Here is a 25,896-nt window from a genome sequence, read left to right as displayed (position 1 = left end):
CATTAGAATGAAGCTATTATAAACTGTTCCCACTGAAATATGTGTTTATATCTGACAGCCTGCAAGTTTTGCTCAGGAAACTAGTGAAAAGAAAAAAGCTCTTCCAAAACAATATCATTTGAAAAGCCTCCAAGTTATACACTCCAGCACTGTAAACAAGGTTCTCTTATAAAAGTGGATTTAAAAGTCTTTCCATGAGATCAACATTTAATACAGGTGAATTTGCCATTCAATCTTTCCTTCATGGATTTTATTGTCAGTATAAACATTTACAAGGCAGATATTAAGATCATTTGATCTGTTTAGAAGCTGAGCCTGAAAGAATGCTGCTTTTAATCTGCAAACATCTTTACAAGCTCTTAGCCACAAAGATATTTGCCACAGGGTTTTCCAAATATCCTGGTATAACCAAAACCTGACAGAGACTGTGTCTATATTACGGCCATTTTTCTTAGATCATTTTCTTAGAAGGCAGGAGGAAAGATAAAGGGATGCAAATGTCAAGCTAGTGTTTATACTTGTCGATTGAGTATCTGGGAGTGCTTTAGACCTCTCGTATGGCTCTGGGCTTGCATTTCCCTTCTTTGAAATCGGGGTACTACTACTCCCCACTAACCAGGTAAGCTGCTCTCACGATGTGCATTTCGTCCCAGCAGCCTGCCCCATGCAGCAGTAATACTTTGCATGCAGGGCCTTCAGGAGCTGAGCAGATGCTGCAGAAGCAATGGAGATGATCCACAGGAAAAAGAAAAAAAGGAAACATGGGGGGGGGAAGCAAGAGACTCACAGGAAAGAAGAGCAAAACACTGCTGAGCTGCTGCTGGGAAAAAGTGGTCAACAATTTAAAAAATCTTGCTTCATTTTTTAAAAAATATTCTTTCTTGAAAAAAAATGAAATTGAACAGCATTAGGATAAAATGCATAATCCTTCAATCTTAAATCTTCACAGTACATTTTCTCTTCATTTTGCTAAAGCAAAGCCACACGTGAACCCACTTTATCTGGATGATGTTATTATCTAATAATACAGTAATTCTCCAGCATTTCGTTGTCTCTGGTTTTTGCATTTTAAAATCGCACTTTTAAAAAAGTGATTTAGGTTTTTGGCATTGTTTGGTATGGTCACAAGTGGACCAACAGTGGTCCAGAATAGATGACAGAAACTCAAACAGCAGCAGTTTAAATGTATTTATATGCAAATCATTAATTCGCAGGAGGCAGATGTCATAAGCAGAGAGAACTGAAGGTTCAGTCATGATTTACTTCTCTGTTCTGCCTGTTGCTCCAATCAGAGCATTTTAGAAAAAAATTAATTTATTAGGTTATTAATAATGAAATTATTCATAACCAATGACAAGCAATTGAAAAAATAAAAGACTAAATAAACTAAAGACAAAAAAAGAGAGCTGCCAAATCATGACACTACACAACTGGTAAAAACCCAGATATGACATTTGTTTAGTTTTCTGCCACAAATGAGGAAAATAGAAAACTGCATAAAGTTAAGCCATGGAGAAGGAATTTTTTTAGGTACAATAGCACTTAGCATTTCATTAGTAAATAACAGAAAACCAACCACATCTTTTTATGCAAACCATACACAGCCGATCTGCATATTTTTTGTTTTCATAATATGAAAAGGAAATGGTAACAAATATCCAAGCTAATACCCTTCCTGTAGCCCAACTATGCCTATTCAGGAACTATGTAATCGGATACAATATAATATCATCATTCATCATCTAAGACATTCAATACAACTTCACCCATATCACAAGGTCATTTCTTCCAATAGTCATTTAAGAAAAACATAACTTTGTACTCCAAAAATATTTACGCTGGCTTCAGCAAAAAAGTGTCTGATTGGAACAGTCCAAAGAGGTCATGGTATCTTGAGGATGCTCAAGTTCCTGACGTTTCTCACTGCTGTCCCACGTGAATGTAAGGACTTCACAGAGAATCTTCAGGCAGTCACATTTACAATTTCTTCTTCCTCTTCATCAGGGTCAAAGAGATTTGAAGGTGCTCAGGAACTCACAAAAGCAGGATCCTTATTTATAATCCTCTCAGTGCCAGAACAAGTGTCAGCTGGTCTTTGATCCCATAAATAGAAAGATCTCCCCATGCTCTCATTAATAAGGGCTGGGAACTACCATTTTTCCTGGCCCTGTGCCTTTCTGAGTCAGAAAGAGCCCCAGGCTCAGCACCTACCTCTGCGGCCCCTGGAGACATACACTCAGAAGATAACAGATAATACAGACTGACATTGCAAAACCCCACCAGATTCTCAGAGTTAAGTTTTATTATTTATTAAACATAATTTTAAAGTCACATATTTTTTCCCCCTATCCATCTTGAGGTTCCATCCAAGTTTTAAGAGAGGTACCCTGTTTTTTCAAGATTAACAGTTGACTGTGGGTGATGTACAGGGTATACACAATGGATGCAGGACCAGACCCTCCCCTCTCTTTGGCTACATGGAGGCAGAGGGAAGTAAAGACTGTACTTGTAGAGAGAAGCCCTAAAAGTTAAAGCTTGCAGTCCCCAGAGGAGAAAAGTAGGATGCAATCCTCATTTGGGTGGGACAGCACATTTTGAAAGTGATTGCATCAGGAACAGGGGAGCACTTGTGTGCAGAAAAAAAATGTCTTACCCTCCTCAGGAACAAAAGGAGGAAATACCATCAGTCTTTCCTTTGGATGTATTTTGTCAGCATCAGATGGAATTTTGTACAAGTGCATGAATATACCCACATGCACACATGCATAAACACATACAGGCATTTAAGATTATAGTTGCTCCATGCTCTGGATTAATCACAATATCACAATACCTCCTGTCCTGCTCCACTCTGATGAGGAAGATGGAACAGAAGGGAAGAAGGACAAGGATGAAGGAAAGAATAGTGATCTCAGCAAAAGACAGCCTTTTGCTACTTTATTCCCTCTTCTTTTCTTCAACAGGAGTTTCTGTTGCCTCACTAATGAGAAGTGTGAAGCCTTCAGACCCCTCTCTTTTGCAAGAAGCATACAAGTGTTTTCTTTCTCGCTTGCCTTAGCACTGCCCTTTAATGGCAGTCCAGAGGCTTACTACATGTCTTATCTCTGAAAAATGTTTAATGTCTTTTGACATTCTAACAAAAAATCCACCAAACTTAACTCGTTAGTCATCTCCTGTTTTCTTATCATGGCTATTATTCATAACTTTTGCTAATTTGCTAAATGGGCCAAAATGGACATATGCCTTCCACTGACAGTGGTGATGTATTCAGAAGAGCAGGCACATTGCAGACTTCATTAGTGACACCGAGTCATCCCTATCAATCCAAAATCACAGGTTAAGGTATTGCCCAGAAAAGACATTACTCATTTAGAGGTAACTCAGACTCTGATGCCCAGTTCCCAAGCTGTTTACATATTCACTCTTCATCAGAGAACAGAAGCCAAGATTCCCCACTCCTAACACAGCACAAGCCACAGGGGAGCCCTCTTGTCTACCTTTTCTTTGGGTTCATGAGTTCTTCATCTGGGCTATCAGTAGTCTATCTGCAATAGGAAGGATGGAGTGTGACCCCATCCCAGCCTAGCTTAGAGACTGGGAAATGGGAGGGGGCTGGGACTTCCTCAGGATGTGGAGGAAACTGAATCAGATCTTCCACTTCCCAGGCAAGTGCTTTTCCCCCAGGTCATCAGGACAACATGGCCACTGCCTCTCCCTCTTCCCTAGGTAGTTTATTGCTATCCCTTGCTGAACCAGGCGTGTTCGCACCACTTCTAGCAAATCAAGCCCTTCCAGAGAGAAACACTGAACTGATTCATTTAGTCAGAAACTGTGGCCCCATCGTGTGTAGCAATGCCATTAAAGGTACCCAGGTAAGCTTTTGGGTCTAAGAGAAGTGTCTGAGCACCTGCACTGCCCAGGCAGGCTTTACGTTAATTGCTCAAGGGAGTCTAGTTCCTTAAATTGGGCTTAATAAAGAAACATAGGTGCCTGAATTGTGAGTCTGGCCATTAATCTCTCTGACTTTGCCTATAAGCCATGCAAAAACATGAGCCTGAGCACATACTGAAGTCCAGACTCAGACACGGCTTTAAGGAAACCTTGGGAGAATGCTAGAGGAGAAGATGGGAAACCATGAGCAAAATGCATCTGCAATGTGAATATTAACACATGACCTTTTTCTGTCACTGATCACATCTAGGGTAAGAGCCTCTGCCATACTCCAGGCTTGCTGCCAGGTTCAGCAAAGAGGCAGTGCCTCTACCATTAATGCTAGTAGCTGGTTCACCTTTCACAGAAAGCTAAAAGCAGCCATAAAGTCAACTCCCTCTCATGATAATTTTCTAGAATTTATGTCATTCTGCATTTGCCCCAAAGTAAATGCTAATACAGCTTCCTGCGCTTATACGCCTTCTTAATTTCTAATGGCATATTATAATAGTTTCTCTAACAAAATAACATCTCTATCAGGAAGTCGTACAGTTACATCAGTTTCTACTTAGCATAATGTAATTGCACTTATGTTAAATTTGAGAGAAAGAAGTCAAGAATAAGTTTTATTTATTGACACTAACTTTTCATTCTTACCTCCTTGCAGGTTTTTACTTGAGATTAAAAGCCAAGATTGGGTGGAAGTTCGGGATGTCCTGGCTCTTCTTAACCTGGCTCTTCTTCACATTCTGGATTAGGAAATATTTTAGGGTGGGACCTGCACTTTCCTTTCTGTAAAATAAAAATAACCCCCCTAAAACTAAATTTCAAATATCCACTTTCTCTCCGAATTTGATGAAACAATGGAAAATACAAAATTGTCCTTGATGGCAAAGATTTTTTTTTTTTTTTTATTCTAGCTCAGTAGAGCTACTGAAGAGTTAGTGAATAGGACAAAGTGAATGGGACAACAATCAGGATGAAAATCTGGAAGCCAGTCTGGCTTCCACTAACAGTTTCAACTGAATTTAAATCTTCTCAGATATTTTTCAATATCATTAGATCATATTTTCTCATGGAAAACTTCTTCCAGAAAATTTCCATCCATTCCTAATCAGAACAAAATAGACCATGAATAACTTTTCAATTGTCCTTTAAACAAGACTTGGAAATCTAATTGATAATAAATTCACAATTCCATTAAAAATTAAATAATTTCTTTTTTGACTGTTTAGCAAAAATTCTGCCAGTAATCCTTGTTATTATTTAATGATTGAGGGCTTGCAGAACATTATCTTTCATAACAAGAAGACAATTTAGTGTAGATAACATTGACTCATAGTGTTTTATCCTCTTCTGAAGGGTAATAAAACATGTCTTACTGTCTTAGACATGGGACACTTTTCCAAGAAAATGTGCTAAAAGCAAAGGATTTTGCCAGTATACCACTCAAGTCATTAGTTTTGTCACTGATTTCACTAAGAGAAGGACTGGAAACAGAATGAGAATGTTTAAATGTAATTCTGTGAAGACTATATACTTAGAAGCCATTTAATTTGCATCAAGTCTTTCCTTCCTTATATCCTTGCCACGCACAGTGCTGTTTAGGCCAACCACCATTAGAAATCCAGTGAATAGGTGTGAACTGTGTGCTGTATGCTGAATTTTTAATGTCTAAAACAGAATGCACTGTTCCCAAAGAGTGATAAAAATGTCTGCATCCTAAGGGCATTTTTATATTTGCATTTGGAAAATATTCCTCTCTTCACAGCTGTTACCCGGCCAAAAAAACAATGCGTGAGCACAGCCAACTACTTGGAGTGGAAAGGAGCTATTTATTTCCTTGCTATGGTCCAAGGTGTTTTCAGGATTGCTGAATATAGTTTCCTGTTTTTTAGACAGTTCTTAAAAGTGGACCTTTGGGGAAGCAAATTATTCTGACAGTTGCACTAACTTCAGCGTAATGTCACTGATTTCCCTAAATTAGTCCTAGTTTACGTCACTGTGGCTCAGTTTCTTTTGTATTTTATGAAACAACACAAAGTAACTCAATGCATGTTCAAGTATGGACGTGGCCATACTGCTAATATCCGATACTGGAAACAGCTTCAGTTTTATGACGTCTTTGGAGTCATCAGTGCAACTGCAGACGACATTTGAGATAGAACCGGGTGTCCAAACGTACGTCTTTCTCTCTTGCATTGCTCTAGCTCGTGACAAGAAAGCAGTAGTTACTGCCAGGTGTGTGTGTGCGTGCCCCTTTTGCCTTACTGCAGCACAACTTTCAGTAGGCTATTGGCAAGCTCTTGGAAGCCAAGCAATTTAGGATAGACTCTTTATGGATAGCCCACTAATTTATTGATAGTCTGTCAGGCGCTTTTAAGGAGCAGCTTTCTCAAAATATATCTCAGCAAATTTAAGGAGTTCTGGCACCTTGCAGCGCACAAGTCCCTGTAAGCTGAATCAGAGACAATTTTGAATGTGTTGCCACATTGCAGTGCTTTAAGTAGATTTTTTTCTGCAGAGAAGTACACAGTCTGAAATAATCCTAAATTATTAAGTGATATTTATACTCATATTTGATATTCTGTTCTCTTCAAATGTAACACAGAGTTATTACGTCCTTTTCCATCTTGTCTGCATGATCACTTTATTAGCCTGTAACATGGAAGTGCCCTGGTCTGAGGTTTCTGCTGGTGGAGAAAAATAAAATTTGATTTCCATACTGAAGCAGCCTACACACTACAAACAGACATTAGATTTTTTTTTCAGGTTCTGTGCAATTCAGAGCTCAGCATAGCTCCAGCTGGGCACTGGTAAGTCTCTTCTTGATGTTTTTCCACACAGCTGCTTTATTTGTGGTATCACATACCTACTGTCAGGCTTGGGTGGTTACAAAGGCAGGATGACATTTCTGCAGACTTGGCACTATAACAAGACTGTAGCCCATCTTTCCCTGTGCAGCTTGTACCTGAATTAGATTTTGAATTCTTATGCCATCAGTACTGCCCAAAATTCACACAACTCCAGCCGTAGCATGCCTAATCACTAATAATGACAGTTATAGTAAACACAGTCTAAGTATACTTCAGTAGATAAAATTAAACAAATTGTGTTTAACAATGATCAGGTTTCAATCTCACTAGATGCAGGGAAATCCCTGTCCTGTGATCTTTACTGGTGAATTAGTTTGATTTCTGTGTTTGGGACACTCACTCATGTCTTTATCTAGAAAACCATTCACAGAAATTTGTTTATTCACTAGGTCAACATTTATCTTGGAATGTAAATATTTTAAGACCAAACAGGGACTGCTAATAGGATGCAGTATTTTTAAAAATATGATCCAATGAAAGATGTTCTTGAAAGATGTTGGCTTGCCTCTTTTACTCTTCAGGATGTGTGAATTCATGCATAATTCAAGTTTTACCTTTCCTGGAGGATTTCCTAGCATTTACAGAATCAGTAAAATTATCAGATTGCAAAGAACTACAGAGCAAAACCTCATCAAATGACAGTGATTTTACACATTTTTAATACTATCTTGCTTCCTTCTGTTAATAGTCAATATCTTCTGGACATCTGAGGACAGTGCTGTCCCTTCTATAGATTTGCTTGTCCTGCTTTCTCAGCTAACGTGTGCAAGCGTAGCATCCACAACCCTGAGGACCTGAGGCTGTCCTTCTACTGACAGAACCACAGTCAGAGTGCAGAATGGGATTCTAAAAAGGATGATCAAAAGATGATGTTCAGCATTCCTCCTGTTCACTACTTTTCTTAAGAAAAATACATAGAACTCACACGCATAGACATGGAAATATATATTGGTGGGAATGAGTTTACTGTAGTAATTTGTGTCTTTAAGAAAAGTGCACAGCTCTGAAGAGCTGAGTGTATAGAACAAGAAAAATTTGAAAAATTCACCATTAAAAGGAATTAATGAGGAAATTACTGATTGAACAGCAACTCCACTTCAGCTGCTATCAGACTGGAAGCAATTTTACAGTTATCTAAATAAATTCTAATTATGTTCTTTTTCCTTTCAAGCACATATTTTCTAATTACACAAACTGACAGAGAAATCTCTCTAATCAATGATGCCACACAACATTTTACAGTACCTGTGGTGGGAAATATATCTCTGCATATGTACTAATAATCATCATTAATACCCAACATAGATTCCATTGTTTTAGTAATACTGTTTTATTATTATTAGCAGTGCTTAATAAGCTGTAATTATATTCTCATAATATCATCCTAATTATTTCTCATCCCACTTGCAGTAAAAATGGGTCTCTATTGCTGGATTGATTCTTACAATATAGAAAACAATTATGTTACTGAGGAAAAAGTAAAAAATCAGAAAAGGTGATGTCATGAATAATACTAATTCCATAATATATTTGTATAAGGGAATGACTGTTTTATTTTTCTTATTATTTTACCAATCTGCAGTTAAAAAAAAAAAAGTCTACACATCACATATTCTGAGGAAATGATAGAACTTCCTGTTCTCTCACATCTGGAACATTAGCAAGCTCAACCTCCAAAAAAATAGAGGCTAAATAATTTACCACGCTGTTTATTTCAAAGGCCTCCTTCCAGAATTAAAGGAAATCTATTTGCATGTTTCTAAAGGCATTGTTTCTTCAGTCTGTGATGTTCATCAGCCAGGCTTGTTGCTTTTGTTTTTGTAATCTAAATAAATATAGTTCAATGGTTTGGAACTCCGTGGTTATCCCAGTGGATTCCTCTATATCTATTGTGTAAGGCAGAACTAGGGGAAGCAAAGGATGACTAATTTTATGAATATGAGATGATGGAAGCAAGTAGAAATCTCTACATTCTGCTACAATCTGCCACTTTTTAAGACTTGTAAAGCCTAATGATCCAATAGCTTCTGAATCTCTCACAGTTAAGTTTGTATTTTCCATTTTCACTGATTATTTCTACAATTTTCTTTGACTCATCAATTCATTACATATTGCTAGAAATTTGGTAGAACACCTCTCAGTTACTCATAGCAGGGATGTGCACACAAGCACCTATCAAACAATAACTACAGGGTGTAAATAGACACCTAGCTTGCAATAATACGTTCACAAAATCATGGCCTAAGTGAGGAACAAGTGTTGAGGTAAGGGAGAAAAAACCCACTGAGAAACAGCAGTTTAAAAGTGAAAGCCAAGGGAAATCCAACACAGTACACTGACAGAAGGAGTTAAAATGCAAATGGATTTCTTTTTTTTTCTGATATACTCTGATTTAAAAAAAAAAAATTAAGATTGGAAAAGTTCTGCAAAGCAATTACAGCTTAACTAAAGTAAGCTGTACCAAAATCTGCATACTCCTTACTTGTGAATGGTTTTCACAGTAAAACAAACATCTGAGAAGATTTGCACCTTGAGCAGAGCTTTATGGGAATGAGATTTTCCATTTTGTGGAAAATTATACAAAATGTGTTTAAAACTGTAAACACAGAATTTTAAAATTTCCTGTTATTTCCTGTGAATCAGGATGTTTCTGTATTCCCTACCAAAATATCACTAAAATTGATTTATACTTGCTGAATGTCTCCATTTTAGCAAAATATAGAAAACCGATAATTTGGTAGATGCAACCCGGATTGTGGCCCAAAACCACCACCTGTTCTTCCACTGAAATCAAGGTGACTCTGGGCAGGATCACACAGTGCTCAATGCAGGACAGAGCCCCAAGGCTACACAGACAAAACCACAGAAGACAATGCGTAAACGAAACCAGCTATACAACAGCTGGATTTTATTCTGAGCCTGTCCCTTACACTGTCTACAGTCAAGAGAGAGAAATTGGCTCCTAAGGGTATTTTAGCCTAACTATAAAACACATATCTAAAATAACTAGCCAAATCACCTTCTGAAGAGCTTGTCCTTCTGCTAACCGTAGACAAACTAGCTTAGGCTAAATGTCTAAATTATAGAATTTCCACTTTTAAGACAGTTAAATTTGGAAGACAGAAATATTTAATTATTATATGTTTTATTATTGTCTTTGAGATGGCCACAATTTCACCCGATCTTTTTGTATGCAATGGCTGTTGATGTTTAAGTGTGTAGCTCCTGCCACCAAGAGAACCTCAGTTTTTCATAATACCACTGAAGACTAAATTCTTCCAGGAATCTCCAGAGGATATCTAAAGTTCATTGCCGTCCCCAGACTATCGCCTGAAAACCATGTGCAGAAGAAAACGTTCATAGATATCTCGGGGAACTCCTTCTCACAATGTTGCCTGATGCAACATTTGTAGTTCATGAGAATTTTTATTCCCAATTAAAAATATGAAATACGGTAGCCATTTGGCCCTTTAAACATCATAAATAGCTCAATTAAAATCTGGTCAGTCATCGTCACAGAGTAGACGTATTTCAGCTTATAGAGGAAAGGTTTGGAAGACAAAGGGCAAAGTCTGAATTGTCCTTAAAGCTGTGTAGAAGGCCAGTGCAAAGTGACTGAGAAGGGTGGGACATTTCCATTTCCTTGAGTAAGTCCATGATTTAGCCACTGAACTTTGGACTCTGAGAAGCTATGAGACTTGAGAGCACAAAAGTGGCAGCAGGGAAGTGATTAAGGCATGAACAATGTGAGGCTGGAAAGTACTGCAACAGGCCATTGAGAAATAACGATTACAGTGTCAGCACCCAACTGCCAAATGTGTTTTCTACTCGCTGAAGCGGGACCCAGGATTTCTTTGTCGCAAAGCACAGCATTGCTAAAAATGAAGCATTTGTCTCAATCAGTGAATAAAATCTAAATAAAGTGGTGTTGCGTCCCACCTTCTTGGTGGTCATGGACAGCAGCTCATCAGTGCTGGATTAATCAGCAGCCCACGTTCCTCAGAGTGATTTTCCTAGTGCATGGTGAAGTATTGCCCAAATGGTGAATACAAAACAAGACAGTGTCCCTTAGCAACATGTTTCGAGAAGAAGAAACATGCTGAAACTTCACTGGCAAATCAACGCAATGTTTTTTTATAAAAAAGGGACTCACTCAAGGGCACCTTTCTCAAGACTGAAGTTTGTGCAATCTAAAACTTGGAAAGATGTTTTGACTAGACTGAGCAATCTGTTGACCTTTCAGAGACATGCTCTTGGTAAATTCATGTGTACCAAAGGTACTGGAGGTGATTTACTATGAAGAAAGGCAATGTCTGCTCAAGGAATGCCCCAATTTCATGAGGAATATAAATCTTTACAGGACCCTGAAAAAGTTATACAGCCATCTCATATTGTACAACTCTAAAGCTCTTTCCTATCAAACTGTTAAAAACATTCCATACATACAAATTAGCATCACGGATGCTAAAATATTGCCAGCATTTGGTCAGTGAAAATGTTCTAGGCAAAAAGCTAAGTTAAACATATGCTTATAGGGGATGTTGGGGCTGGAGGGGTCTCCATGTCGTAGCTCTCCAGCAGCTCCAAAAGCTGTTTCATGGAGAAAGACACACACTACAATAAAGGCATTTAGAGGCAGCTTTCTCTTTTCTCCTGTAAATGGAATTTAGCTTTCATTTTCTCACTAAAAGATAATTTTTAAGCCACCGTTCACGCTCTGGCATTCACCAGTTAGGTATTTTACTGCAGTGTTGTCATCTCAGTAAAAATATTCTCAGATGTGGCTACATGCATTCACAGAGAATTTACCACCACTCAAAACTGCTTTCCCATTATTCAGTTGTCTCTAAATAAAAACTCTGCCTGGTAAAAGCAGGTTCTTTAGAATAGATAGCACTACTTAAGCACGACTATGTCTCTTACGGTAAATCCAGATAGTCCCATCATAGGACATTTCATGAAGCCATGTACTTTTCTTCTGACTTCTCACATCACCTTATTACATCAAAATAATTGGTGCGGAGCAGTCCCTGTGTTCACTTCAATGCAAGAACTGCAGTTCAAGTCCCCCCTGTTGTTACAGCCCACGCGGGATGGAAACATCTCCCCTGTCTGCACCGGCGCTGCCTCCCACGTGAAGTCCTGTCCCGTCCAGCTCACGAGGGTTATGCCTCACCGGTGGGAGCTGGAAGGGCTTCTGCGCTGCAGGACCCACACCCCCAGTCCCCGCTGGGAAGGGTGCTGGGGCCACCCTGCCTCCCTCCCCATCACCATGTGGCTCCCACGGGAAGGCAGCCTACCTAAGCCGGCCGGCCGGGGCTGCAGCCCGTTCCTGCCAGATCCGAGATATAAGACACATAAACAGGCAGTATAGCTCTTATTCTATTCTCAGTTACCCAGACATTAAACAACCCCCGGACTTCTATTGTGTAGGGATTGTATCTTGATGGGTAGAAGAACAAAGAAATGTGTCAAGACATACAGGAATATTTCTCCCGACACCTTCGCATTTTTCTGAATGTTAATTAGATAAGCTCAGGTGGCTTTCCCTGATTGTTTACACTTGAACTTTTCATCAGCTTAATATTCCATCAACCTGACTACACGTCCTATTCATTCACAGATTTTTAAAAATGGGTGCATTTTGTTTCAAGATGCAGATGTTAGTATAACATAGTACTAACAGATCTCTCAGTATGAATAAACAGGAATCTGTGTTGATGCATGATACAGAGAATTGTGCAGGGAGTTCTCCTCATTAAAATGGTAAACTAAGCTCATTTTAATTACAGCTTGAAAGCCAAAGGGAAGTATGTTACTATCTCATCCTGCAGGACACAAGGTAATTTAAAAAAAAACAGTGGCATGCTAGTGATAACGTAAACAGAAATACAAAATCAGACTAGGCAACAGTATTTGGCATGCTTCATACCTATAGAGATCTGTTTTCATTTCCAGTGATGAGTTTCTGGCTTGGCTACTTATAAAAAAAAGAAGATAAGTCAGTATTTAAAAGCTGTCCTAAAGCACATTCCATATATCTCCACCATATAATATTGTAAAACAAAATGAAATGTGTACAATATACTTTTTTACTCTGGGACAGTTTATTTAGGTTCCAGATTAATGTTCTGCAATGAAACAGAGAGAAAGGACTTCTAAAGACAATTACATTTTCTTTCTTCTAACAAGGAATTAGGAGCAATAAGCTTTCTCTGTTTCCTTGCCTGATGACAAAAGGCTGTAAACCAAGATATTAAGAAATTGGGCCAAAAAGAAATCGGGGCACAAGGATGTAAAAGTCATAGTACTGAAGACTCTACTGGCAGTGAGTCTTGAAGTGAAAGGCAGCATTTTTGACACATATTTGGTTTGCTTCATTTTTTTAAATGATTTTTTTTCTGAGGGTGGTTCCAAAAGGAGCTGAGCACAGTTTGTCTCCCTTGTTGTTTAGCAGCAAGACAAATTCACAGTCTAAACAAATCCCCCTGCTAAATTTTTAAGCTAGAAGTACAATAAGTTGTCCTGGTAAGTGGAAATAATGCATTATATTATTAGACTTCTTTTGGCATCTAGCTTCTCCTATTCATTTATTCTCACCCAAAAGAAGAATTATTTTCTGGTTGAGTTGAGCTGATATATCTCCAGCTAAAATATCCACAATTTGCAAAGTGGAGACCCTTGCTGTCAGCATATATTAATAGCTTTGAGACCAGAACAGTCTGCGGCGCTTTGCACAATATCATTGTGGCTAGCAGAACCACTCTATAAATAAGCTTTGGGTTCTGTGTTCTCAGCTTTTTCAGCCTCAGGAGGCTGGAAATTAAAGCCTGCAAATAACGGGGAATTGCCCTAACGAGCCAAGGGGGAAGTAGGATATTGTGGTTTTTACTGGCACACAATACAAATAATCTAACTGTTCCCACCTCACTGAAAATTTAAAAAAGACCTAGTTTTATCAAAAGTAAGATGCCAATTTTTCAGCAAAAAATGGCTCAGCCAAATAAAAGCCCCCAGAGTTAACACCAAACCAACACCCAAGAAGCCTATGAATACAGCAGTCTATCAAACCTCACGTAAACCAAACTTTAGATGTGGATGGTGTCACACAACCACAGGAAAAAATTACAAACATTTTTACATTCCACAAAATGAAACTGTAACCCCACCGCTAAAAAGAAAGGTTCCCTTTAAATGAGTGCAGAGGAACCAGAAACCACAACAGCCACCCCTGAGGCTGCCACTTTGTTCTCCTGGCAGTGGCTGAACCTTTCTGCTACGTCCCTGGAGCTCACCCCGATTAACAGCCGTGCTGCAGGTCGGCACTTGGCCAGCTCCCATCAAACAATATTTACATCTCTCTTATCTGGTAATAAATTGTTAAACTTGATCTTTTGGCGTACCCAGAACAATTACCTGCCTGTCATAAAAGCGTTCGGTGCGTTGCTAGAGGCATGAAAGAGCTCCTACTGTGTTTTCAAACTCGTGCTCGTCGATGGAGTTGGTAGGCGGAGAGGCCGCCTTTCCTGAATGAATGGACTGAGTCCTCAATCTTGAATTCTGCTCTGGTGAATGGAGTTAAAATGCTTAGCCAACCACCTGGCCAGATGTTAACATAGTTGTTACCAAACCTGACCTGCTCCCAGAGCTCTTCAGAAACCACCGGTATCCCTTACTGGTGAGAACGGTTAGTAGCAAGGGCCCTGGACTTTGATAGACCACTAATTCTAATGTTCATCTGCTAGACTATTAACATAGGTGGGCACAGTTAAGCACATTTTAATGCAAAAATGCTTAATGTTATTTCTCCTTTCTCTTACTGACCAAAATCAGAATTCAGGGATCACAGTTTCTCTTGTAACACTGGACCGCACTGCTGCCTCGTGCCCAGCAAGCAACTGGGTTCCAGTTTCTGCTTTCGTTACCGTCCGCGTGTCCCTGGTTCCCAGTTCAGATAGATTGCAGAGAGGTTCTGTACAGGAACAGGTCTTCAGTGATGCTAACTGATGCGCTGGCAGAGCTGACAGCCTGCTTTGAAAGTTAGTGTGAATATAAGAAACTTTAAGCAATTATTTTAACAGCTTATTTTCACTATCAAACTCTTTGACCATTAATAGAGCAACAAATATTGTTTCAGTAGTTAACCTCAATTACTGCATTATACTACTAACAAACCACAAATTTCTTCTTTCACAGGGCGTCTTTACTATATGGATTTCCACTTCAGTATCTTTCAAACCCTCCTCACAGAGAAATCAGACCAAATAAGTCTGTCTCACATAGTAAAGAATAGGGGTAGATGCTCTCAGCCTTTCAACCTCTCCATTCCTCAGGCTTTCAAAAGACAGAGCCACCCTGATTTCCACCTGCAAAAGGGCAGCCCCAGAATGTAAACAATTTCTTTGTGCTGAATCTCTCTTTGCTTTCCCTAAACTTGAGTTGACATGAAGTATTTGGCTGAGCCGTGCGCAGACTCCAAAGGCCAAGCCCCCTTCTCTCTGCCAGGCATGCTGAGATAAAAACACAGATAAGATTCATTGCTCCTGTAACTTCTGTACCTGGGAAACATAAAACCTGGGCAGCACTCAGCTTCTTTTGGACACTGTATGTAGAAGCCACAAGACCCAGAGCACACGAGAGGCAAAATTCCTCTCCATCCAGATTGTGTTCTATAAATTTCTGCTATAGAGGTTATTAGTGGAGTTTTGTATAATGTCCAAAGGGAAAAGACAATGCTGCTTTGATATCGGGCTTTTTCCCTTCCCTGCCTTTCATTTTTACCTGTTCTCTACCACTTCAGCTTGCGTTGTGCTGCTTACCTGCTTTGCCACAGCGTCTGCTTTCTTGCAGCCGTCAGGACATGGATGCCCAGAGCAAACACACTGCCAGGGCAGATAAGAGAGAGCGAGTTTATCGGGGGGGAAGGATGGCAGAGCCAGTACTGTACTCTTCTGATTCTTTATTTGTTAGTCATAGTTTGCCGATCTTACAGGGAAAAAACTTTGCAACATCTTCAAACGTTGCACGCAGTGGAGGCATGTGGCACTTCTCTGCAAAAGCAGGAATGTTTGGGCAGCTTTCCCTGCTGCAAAACTGGCTTGTACAGAGCACTTAGCAAGCAGCAAAAGATTTCGGCTGTTGAGAACATATTAATAACAAAAACATGCTTCTGTTAATCATGTCAGGCTTCAGCTGTGTTCCTGAATTTTCTTCAGATTTTTGCTCTCCACCCACTCCTTGGTGAGCTCTGGGTAAATGCTCACATTGTCTATTGTTAATCTTCCTTGCCTACATGATGATAGCTGGGTTTTGGTCAGTGTCTGAACAAAACCACCTTTGCTGGATGGGTCGTGAGATAGGGTGGAATTTATGAGGCATCTTTCTCCAGATTACGTTGCCTTCAGCTATGTTCTGTCAGAGACACTGTGTAATACTCTCTAAATACATGCTCTTTCATGTCACAGTGATCCGGAAATAATGTCTCTGAATGGAACAAAACAGAAAGAAAAGACATTTTTTTCACAGGCCTGTCTTAAAATGGTATCTTTAAAAATAGCAGAATAATCTGCATCCTATGTATGACAAGCAAAGGTGAGCCTTTTTTTCTTCTGACACCTATTAGAGGGACAGTTAGACTGCACAGCCCTTGTGCTGCAACTGCATTCTCCTTTATTTTTTAAAGATCCCTCCTAGCCAGCCTCTCACAGGATGTCTTCCCAGGCAAACTGAGCATTTTCAGTAAAATACATCACGGTCAATCTGCAGAATGCCTGGCCCTAAAGGTTGCACTGCTATTTCTACTGGTAACAGTTCTGGGCAGGCTTGTGCTTCATCCTGTGCACTCAGCGTGGGTAGCAATGGGCTCTTCTGTGTCCCTTTGCGCCTCAGCTTTCCTCCCAGCATTAACAAAGATCACCACAGGCAACAGCACAACGGGGAAATCAGTCATCTGCTGCCTAACAACAGGATGGGCAGGCAGTGAGCTAGGAAAAGAGTGGTCTTTTTTTGACCCTACCCATGCCATTGACCTGATCTACTGCAAATCAAGGACTGGGCAAAATGTATCATCTCCACTGGAGCAAGAGAGGAACCAGTAAACAACCTGATATGTTGCTCTTTCATCAGACTTTGTGGTGATCCCAGAGTTGAGTCCTTACTGTATTTTCAGCCTCACTGTGAAGATGCAGGTTGCATCCATCTTATCACACACAACTGGCAGAGTCTATTTAAAACAGTTTTCACATTCCTCGTAGCTTTCCGTACCAAGCATGCTGAACAGTACTTTTCCTTATTACAAATCAATTCAAGAAGCAAAGGCTATACCAATGAGGCAAACTAAGTGACTAAGAAGATTTAATATACTGTTTCTGAGAATTTGGGTACTTATACAATGTCACCAGGATGTGGACTATAAAATTAATCTGAGAGAAAAGGAGAGTTTGCCAGAAAGTTTTGAATTTTTATGATACAGCTGGAATTTGTGTATACAGTATCGTGTGGCACACACTAACATGTTTTTAAATGGCACACTGGGCACATATAAAGGCAAGTGTGTTCCCTGATATGCTTCACAGGATTAATAAACATGAGCCTGGCAAAACTGCATTTCATACCCACACAATGAAATGGTAATGAGTCACACAGATAAAGACAATACAGCACAAAAAGCACAGATGTCTTGCCAGAAGTTATATATAGGGAAAAACAAAGCCCTGGTCTATCAGCTCTCAGTGTCCAGGTGACCATACTGGTACTTTTGTATTCATGTCAGAAGGCCCTCAAAAGCTGTCTTCTCCTGTCTTTTGCTTCCTTTTTACTAAAAAATTTGAAGAAAACTAGAAGGCTTACAATGAAAAGAGTTAAACAAACCTAAAATACTTGGTTAAGCCACCAAAATAAACCTGGAGCTGCTGAAATGGAAAACAGAATGAGTCATAATCCAAGAAATGCCTCAGGCTTGCCACGCTCTCAGTATAATATGTCAATATTATCTAATAAACCTGATATTCAAAGGTTCGGAGTGCCCAGCATATGTTTTAGATAGTCACCAACATGAAAACAAAGTATAGGTATATATATGTACCTTTGTTGCCCTAGTACTTTGGGGGTAAGAGGTACGCTTCCCAGGTGCTTCCTTAGAAGGGCCCCAGAAACCTCCTCAGAGCATCGCCTGGCCCAGCGAGAGCAGGAGCTTCAAGGAACCAGAGCTCAGGTCGAGGGAAAACTGCCTCAAAGGGCAAGATGGGGCTAAGTCTCAGAGTGGCCTAGAATATTGCCTGGGTTGTTTTACCATATATAGCCTGGATACGGTCATCGAGTAGTTTGACGTTCAAGTCTCTGATTCTGCCCTTATTCCCAAAGGTTCAGCTGGAAAAGTGGGAGCTCTGACTTATTTCAGCTGCAGGACTAACAGGTTTCGCACTGGAGGATGGGGGTTTTTACATAGAATTCTTTGTGAAAGAGGAAAAGAAGCAAGCCATGGAAAAGTGATAAATAGCATCAATGAGAAGGAACATTAACACACACACACATAAAACAAATAAACAAAACCTCAGCTATAAATTGAAGCAGCCTACATAAAATAAAAGGCGCAGACCTTCAGCTGGCATAAACAGAAGCAGTGGAGGCCAAGCATTTATTCTGATTAATCTTAAAGATATAATGCCTGAGAGCCCATACTAAAAAACTAAATGCACTGTTTGCAACACAAACAAAACAGTTTTGAGCTTTTTTCACAAACACAACATGACAAAAGGAAAGGAGGTGAAAATCTCTCTGTAGATGACCTTACTCTCTGTGTGCCTGCCAGGAATTCTACATGCAGTTATAGCCGTCTAACTATCAGAAGGCCGAGGGAGAAAATGGAAAGAGTCCAGAAAACAGCAAAAATGATCAGAGAGCTGGAGAGACTGATATGTAGTGAGTGACTAAAATAGCACTGGATTTTTAAGACCTTGGCTCTATGACAATTAAAGAGATACAGCAATCTACAGTTTGAAAGGCATTAATACAAAAAGAGAGGGACTTTTAATGGCAAAAGAGGAAGGGCAACTAAATAAGAAAAGAAAAATGCATGTGGGATTTCCAAAATAGACCGAGTAGTCTCCCAAGCAATGAATGTGTAAAAGATCTGCCAGTCTAGGACTAACAATATTTTCTTCTCCCAGACCTGTCTACAGTAGGTCTCTTTAAAACTTCTTATTCCTGTTCTTATTAGTTCATCTCCACAATTCAGTGTTCCTTGCTACTAAGACAGCGTAGCTGGCATTTTATTCAAGGATCATCTAGCTCTGGTCAAAACAGTTTTGGAGAACAAACCGATCCCTAACGTAGTCACTGTTCTCTGCTATGTCTCCTACCACCGCTGCTACAAGCACGAACATTGAAGGAAATTTGAAGATGCAAGCATTACGTACACATAATTTCTTTCAGCATTTGTTGAACACACTGGGTGCTGCTGACTCATTTAGGCAAAAGTTCCCTTATTCCATCTGGATTTAATAGAAAGCTATGTGACAGACAGAAAGAGAAAGAGCACGTAGCCTTGGGAGGGAGTGGCCTGGAGGGAAAAAAAACAGAAGGAGCCCACTGAAGGTTAATCACAGTTTGCTAGACTTTGGTTATTGATCATGTACATCCTGTCTAGAAAGTAACTTTGCATTCTATCTGCTCCTGTAGCCCTTCTTTGGGTAAGGCAGACAGAGCAAAACACTGTAATAGGTATACATTTGTACATATACTGTATATATATATAGATATATTACATATATGTGTGTTGTACTACATGGACTAGTCGCATGGACACTGCAGGGGCAGGCCAAGTCATACTAGAGAAGTCTTACAGAGAGAAGGAATGTAATCCAAGTGCACCTTCAAGAATGGGAACAACTATGCTTATTTGACACAAAATAGTTAGCAAAAATATCAGTTGCTCACATGGGCATTTGTCTTCCATTCTCTCCTCATCTCTCTTCTCAGTGGAGTTTTCAGAGTAGATATTTTTAAATTGTATGCCCTTTGAAAAGTATTCCGCAAATTCTACTTTTTGCAAAGCAGCATCCATTTTCATAAAGGAAGGTTTTTACCTCAAAAATTACTTACTTTACCTAAAGAAGTCAAACTATCAACCAAGCTATCAGACTATAAAAAGATAAATAAAGTATACATTAAGAAAAACCCCAACAATATTGTTTGTGAAGCACTCTTTGTGCAAGTAAAAGTCAGAGCCTTATGAATCCTAAGTGTAGGAATGGCCAATGCCCTGGAAAGAACAAACTCATCACTCTGTACGCAGCTGACCTATATATATTTCTGGCTTTCTAATAAGCCATTCTAAAACTATATGACGAATAAGAATGGAAAATATTTTTTTCTGTATTTTAGCAAAAAAAAGGGGGGGGGTGTTTTTTCTCCAAGGCTGGATTAATTTATTGCTGAGAATGTCCTAAATTCCTTGGAGACTTTCTGGATCATCAACATATTGCAAACCGACCAAAAATGCATTCTTAGCATAAGTAGTTTATCAGATAGTAAGTATTTTTGTAAAGGAACGGCACAAGAGAATAACCTAATTCAAGCATAACATGCTCAGTATTCCCTTTCCATATCCAAAGCATGAAAAGAGCAAAAACCTGTGAGAAGATCAAAGAGATTTCAACATAGAAAGTTGTTAAACAGCAAGTTGCACAAATCTTCTGGAAAACTTAGTGGTAGTAAACCCCTGAAGTGTGGTTCAGAAATGCAAACTAAGCCATGCTAGTCTAAATCAAGTGATTGTCATATGTAAAGTCAGATTCCAGATGGGCAGCTTTCATAAACAGTTCTGAGATGTATTTGACCCAGCTGCTGAATGGATAGGAATCTGCACCTTCAGAAAAAACTATCAGGTTTTTTTTAAAACGTCCAAAACACCTAAGCTTGTGGCAGCTGTTGAAGGGTTTGATTTTAATTTTTTAAAGCCATCCACAAATGACAGCACCCTGCTTCACACCCCCAGTCATCACCTGCTTCCCACCGGACATTAGCGTCCTGCAAAGCAACATTCCACCAACAGAAGTATAAACCAACCATTAGCAGAGTCCTAATTAAACCAGAGCATTTAGCAATCTCCAGAAAACATGGTGTGATCCAAGCTAAAGAGCAGGACCCTCCATCACTGACAGCTAATCACAGAATGTTTGCAACAGAGAGCGGCCAAGCACAGTTACTGCTTTTATAATGGTTTTCCATCAGAATCTGGTTTAACTGTTGGATGCTCATGGAGAAATCATCTGGCCCTTCCTGCAGATCCCACCAGCACCAGAGCTGTCTGCGTATCTCCTCCACAATATCCGTTTTCCTTTTCCATTTCAGTGGGCTAACAGCACAAGCTCTGAAGCTCTGATCAGCGCTCAGGTTCTGGTTTCACGCTCCACCAAACTTTAATGCCTGCCTTTGCTCTGCTTATATGAATAAACAGTCAGAAACACTTGGGTCACCACATTTTAACGAGCTACCGCCGGCCAGCTGAACAGTAGCAGCTGGCTGTTTGACCACCCTGCTGCAAGGTTGAAGCAGATGGTTTTCCTCCCCAGCTGTGGCAAGCCTGGAGCACGAACGGGCTCATGAGTTGCAATCCGGAGCTGAGCAGCTCCCCACACCCTACATCCCTTTCCCAACCTTTTACCACGTGCAGCTGGCCCACTTAGCAGGAACCTGGTTTAAATACTTTCTGCAATGCCATTAGGGTCCCTTGTAATCTTTAATGTCCTTAAGCACACAGGAAAGCTTGATTATAACAGTCCCTGTACTGCTGTAAACATTGAAGTACGTATCACAAGTGCACTCAGCCCCCAAATCCCAACCTGGAAGTTTTTTCACTAGATCATCACTTATTTCAGCACTCGAAGCCGGGTCCCACTGACTCATTGTGAGTTTTACCCTGTAACATATGCTGACACATTAATAACCGCTCTGCTGATACATCCCATAAATTGCAGTGAGAAGCAAAAATTGAATAAGAAATGAAAATGGACGAGAATGAATTATCAAAGCATGCTGAAAACATTTCCAGACTTCTATTGATTGAGAAAAGAAAAAAGAAATATCTAAAAATGTCTGAGCCCAGCCCCACTGCTATTCCCCACGCTCTCCATCTGCTCACGAGGAGCTGTATTCCCATTGTCGGTATTAAACAGCAAACTTTCTCACCCCCTCACTGGAGACCATTTGAGCACTAACTGGTAAATCATCAAAACAGTAACTCAGGAGACCTCATGGGAGTACTTTCTTTCTTCCTTTCTCATAGTAGAAATCCGAGGCTGTGCTGAAAGCTACTATAAACATCTCTATTACCACTAACGTAGCTTGGCTAAAAGAGATCCCGAAAATCCTGAAATCATTTCTGCAAGCAGTTTTTGACCTGAACGCATTTATCCTGTCATGTCTACTCTGACTCTTTAAGCAGCTTTCACCCTGACACATATAAAACCAGTCTTCGCAGAAGCTTTTGGCTTAAATTCAGCAGCATTGGATATAATCTTGCAAAATAAATATACATGTTTAGCTGTTGCTTACATTTGTTTACATTGATCACCGAAAACAGTGAATGTTACACTCCGCAGGGCAGAAAGCTACAAGAAAAGCAGCTGAGAGCAAGGGAGTTTCCATACACAGAGGCAGGACCAAATTATCCTTTTTTCATAGAACAAGTCAAGAGTCACTGCTTCAGTGGTGACAAATGAGCACAAATGTGATGCACCCACTTTCTCCAAAAGTCTCCCATCAGCTTTTCTTATGTACACTCTTCAAACAAGCAATTTTTACTTTTTGTTTTCGTATACAGATGTGGCTACATCAAGACAATGTGTTGGAGTTTGCAGCTTAAACCTCTCTATATATGTCAAATCTGAATATTTAATCTGCCCACTGTGAAAACAAGAAAATCAAGATTCTAATCTGTATCTTTAATCTCCAAGATCCTTCAGGTTTTGCCTCATTTTAACGCATCTTGCATATCCCTGAATGCCACCCAAATGTCTCACTTCACTACACCTGCTTCCTTCATATGGATTTACACCCAGGCACACATCTATCAGACAGAAAATTGGGAAAAGGGGCTGTAACCTCTCCACTAACACTGCCTGGTTCTCTTCTTGAATTCTCAGCTGTGAAGCTGCCTCTCCCTTCCAGCCTCACCGCATGGCCAGGTGAGGGCTGCCGTCAATGTTTTTACACCTCATTCCTAATGCAGACAAATATTTAGAGCCCATCTGACATTGTGTATCCCGGTAGTCCATCTGTGAAACGGTAGTAACAAAAATTCCCCAGGTACATCACAGAGAGATGAGGATAAAATAAAAGACTCTTCTCAGCCTCTCCGAAATCATTAAGATTTTCAATACTGATCTTGAAAAGAAAATAACGTATTTGAAGTACACATCTGTTAAAACTCCAATAAAATTACAAGAGAATTGAATAGCTTGTCCTTCATCTCTCTGAAAATGCAAATTGCTATGTATATGAGAATGATGATAACTTCAGATCAGGTTAGAAATAATTTATAAAAGGGAGAGGGGAAAGAAGCAAAAAACCCCTGAGAATCAAACTCATCCAGACAAGCAAAATAGAATAGATGAGGCCCAAGTGGCCATTATCCATTGTCTTGTTGCAAAGACTGGGGAGCTTTCTCAAGTGCAAATTATAATTGTGAAAGCTTTTGCCAAAAGACATGTAACTGGTATCCTTGCCACAGCCAGGAAAGACAGTTTCTATCTGTATATAAAGCACTACAATAATCAAACTAATGCTCAAAGCTTAAACAGGAACATCCTTATAAAACAAAAGTTTAATTGACTCCACATTTTTCAATAAAAGTACACATTGGTTAGAGTCTAAATGTAACCGACTTAACCCATTCTTCACCACGGACAAATATGAAAACTTTTTGGCTGAGAACTTTCCTCTCCAAAAAATCTGTGTGTGAGCTGAGATGTTTCCCCTTAAGCTGCACTTCACGCCTCAGAGGAATTGCTGTGAACATGCAAGATGCATCTTCATAATCCTTCTCCAAACCAGTCCTTAAACCTCCCTTTCCAATAATGTATATGAAAACACAGTAATAAAACTATTGAGCCTACCACAGCCTTGCTTGTTCGCTGGGATGCCCCATCTATCCGTCCGCACCCATTCTTCGTCCCTGGGCCTATACTTTTGATTACAAGCTTTTTGAGAGACTACTTGTTGTTCAATGTTTGTGCACACATACCACAATAAGTTTTGAGAGACTATTCTAATACAAAGAAGTTGTAATAATGAGCAATTTCACCTTTCAACGTGTTAAAAATACAGCAGCAAAATGCATAATGCTTAGAAAATGGAGATACATTATAGCTCTTCAGTAGCTGATGGTACCTTCAAGCAGAAGTTTAGCGCCATAAAGAACTACACCTGGACCAAAGTGTGGAAACACACACACATACATACACATGCATTTCATGTCATATGATATAATTCTTTGGCTGTTACCTACACAGAGATTAAAAAACATAAATCTGTCCAAAGCATGTTACAGAACATTATATAAGATTGGAGAAGACATCCACCCTGTTTGTGGTCATTGCTCTCTACTCTTACTTTTGTCCTTCAAACTGTTCTGTCCAGCCATGCTGGCAGAAAGCTGAGCCTGGCACCCCTGGGGAGGGAAACTGGAAAAATGCCCCTTACTGAACATTGTATATGCCTCCTTGCATTCTGTACCTTTGCCAGAAAAGTCAGGGATCAGAGCTTTACACTGCTCAGGCTTTGCCATCAACCTCACTTGATAATTCATACACAAATCATTTCCAAAGTAACTACCAGAGTTATTGAAAACAGCATGTTTTAAGGGGTTCTTAATAAACAACCTCCCAAGTTGTATGCAGCCTTGAGCTTTTATTGCTTTTAAACAGGCTTTTCATGAAAAATATTATTCTTTCAAGAGCAATTGCATCACCACTTTATTTCAAATCCTCAGAGATTACAAAGGAAAACGCTTCATTTTCCATGGCGCTGTCTTGACAGACGTCAACATTTATCAGCTATTACAATTATAGATTTCAAAACACAGATGGACATGAACAAAAAAGGTGCTAATTGCTTTTTATAAAGGGGGCTGATACTGCAAGACCACTCTCCAGTGACAGACTGTGATTTGGGTGACCTTGCAAGAAGAACCACCCCCCAGCTTTTAGCAAAGCTGGAGCTGAGCAAGTGGAGCTACGGACTCGCTGCTCCAGCTGGTTGGTAGAGTGAGATGCAGCAGGAGTGGCGGGCAAACGGGTAGAGCTGTTCAAAAGCAGCTCCCTGGTTGTGCACATGTACCCCGATCCATGCCTCTAGTGAGGGGGAAGGTAGAACGTAGTTGATATAAACCAGTATGGTCTGACTTCAGTAGCCAAGGGGCTACTTTGGGATCCTCTGCTGGTTGCTCCGACCTTGCTTTTCAGCAGCAGCAAACCCAAATTTCTGTGCCTGACGCAAGCAGCCACCAGAAGCCTGCTGAACACATTTGGGCTGCACTCAGCTCCCCATATCTGTATGCTAAAAAATAATAGTTGCTGGACAGAAGCACCCTGAAGGGTGGGTCTGAACTTCAAGTCTGTCAATTGGCCTTTTTATTCCTCCCACTCATGGAACAAAGAGGAATTGGGGGGGTAGGAGTGCAGCTCACAAGTATGTCTTGAGTCATCATGCTGTCTCTTTGCTTGCATTTGAACCTATTGTGAATGTGCAGGCTTTTATACTTGATGAGCCACAGCTACATTGCTGGATCCAAACTGTTTACATGACACCAGTATCAGTAAACTCATCAGCGTGGGAGAAAAAAGCATCAACATGAGCTACACATAGATGCGAAGCTTTTCTGCAGAAGGTATCCGGTCAAGAACAATGCAATATGGTCCAGTGCATTGTATTAGCTGATTTCCTACCCAAGCCTTGCATAGTTATTTTTATATCACTTTCCTGTGAGCTTTGCAAAGCTTAAAGCTATCCTTGTTTCAAGGCAGTGGTGAAAATTAAAGAAAGTTACCGGTACCAGCTTCCTTTTAATTTAACAAGCCTGGATCGTTGG

General features: G+C 40.0%; 1 long non-coding RNA gene across 1 annotated transcript; it reads right to left on the bottom strand.

Annotated features, from left to right (window-relative positions):
* Positions 1-942: 942 nt before the first annotated feature.
* Positions 943-15,722, bottom strand: LOC138688990 (uncharacterized). Its single transcript, XR_011327798.1, has 2 exons — positions 15,626-15,722; positions 943-14,837 (listed from the first exon to the last, which is right to left on the bottom strand). It is a non-coding gene; the product is annotated as an uncharacterized lncRNA (long non-coding RNA).
* Between the last annotated feature and the right edge of the window lie 10,174 nt (positions 15,723-25,896).

The sequence above is a fragment of the Haliaeetus albicilla genome, chromosome 14 (assembly GCF_947461875.1).
Source record: "Haliaeetus albicilla chromosome 14, bHalAlb1.1, whole genome shotgun sequence".
NCBI classification, from domain to species: domain Eukaryota; kingdom Metazoa; phylum Chordata; class Aves; order Accipitriformes; family Accipitridae; genus Haliaeetus; species Haliaeetus albicilla.
The sequence above is the reverse complement of the archived record's forward strand: the minus strand, read 5'-3'. Positions and strand labels throughout refer to the sequence as shown.